The sequence below is a fragment of the Cannabis sativa genome, chromosome 7 (assembly GCF_029168945.1).
Source record: "Cannabis sativa cultivar Pink pepper isolate KNU-18-1 chromosome 7, ASM2916894v1, whole genome shotgun sequence".
NCBI lineage: Eukaryota > Viridiplantae > Streptophyta > Magnoliopsida > Rosales > Cannabaceae > Cannabis > Cannabis sativa.
Window position 1 is genome coordinate 59,149,177 of NC_083607.1, and position 1,523 is coordinate 59,150,699.

A 1,523-nucleotide genomic window follows, 5' to 3' on the forward strand; every position below is an offset into this window, starting at 1 on the left:
TATTAGTCACAAAAATTATAATTTGTTGTGACTAAATATTGTTTTAGTCACAATACTTGTTGTCACTAAAAGTAAATTAGTGACAACTTGTGTTTAAATACTATGTTTTAGTCACAAGTAGTTTTTGTTGTGACCAAAAGTCACATTTTTAGTCATAAAAAATTTATGTTGTGACTAAAAAATTGTCACTAAAAGTAACTGTTTTTTTATAGTGTTTTCTATTATTTAATAAATTAGAATTTATATATTGTTGTTATTTAGAAAGTTTTAGATCAAAAATTAAAAAGATATATCAATACTATTAAAATATTTTAGTTATTGAACTTTTTTTATTTACAAAATATTTCTTCAGTAAAAATAATAAAATATTTTTTGTTGTTGTAATTTATAGTTATATTATAATCACTACAAAAAATAGTTATTTTTAGCGACAACTTTTTAGTCACAATATAAATTTTTTGTAACTAAATATGATTTTTAGTCCCAACAAAAAGTTACTTGTGACTAAAACATAATATTTAGTTACAAGTTGTCACTAATTTAGTTTTAGTCACAATAAATCTGTATTATGACTAAAACGCATTTAGTCACAACAAATTGTAATTTTTGTGATTGATTAATACTTTCAGCTACGAACTTTTTAGTCACAACATAAGAATGATGATTTATATAATCAGTCACAATTTTTTTTACTTTTAATTATAAATTTTGTTGTGACTAAAAGTAAAATTTTTCGTAGTGAATTATCATTAATTAAGTTATTTTTCTGGTTATTTTTTTTATTGTTATATAGTTTATTTATAGTTGATGCATAGTTATCGTGTGGTTAATTTCTTATTATTTTTTAATTGTTTTCTTACTTTTTGTTGAATAAAGTTTATTTTTGTAAATTTACAAAGTAAATTGTAAATAAAACATGAAAAATGATATTTTGAAAATTTCCTTATAATTAAATTGATTTTTACACGTGTGAAGATAATATTACTTTATGTTTAATCGCAAACTAAAAATAAAATTAAAATAAATTTTTAAGTATGATCAGATTTTGATTCCCTAAATATTTAATTTTTCGATTTGATTTTTTGAATTTATTGTCAAAATATTCTGACAATTGAGTATCTCACCTATAAATAGAAGATACTGGTCTCCAAGTTCACTACTCTTTCTGTGAAACAGAATAAATCTATCTAAGAGAGTTAGAGAGAGTTTGGAAGCCTTACACACACCACAAGTTTTGTTTTCTTTTGCACATCAAAACTCGTGTCAGATCGATTGAAGTTCAAAGAATCAATAATTATAGGTATTTTGATCCTTTTCATTGCATATATAAGTTGATCTACTTTATAGTTTTATTCCACATCATTCATAAGAAAATATAATACATTTATATTATTATAGAAGTATATGTATACCATAATATTCACAAATTTGTTGTCTTAGATAAATATCTTGGAGAGTCATGTACCAAAATAAAGTAGGAGTTATTTTTTTGAAAACCACAATATTAATATTGTAACTGACAT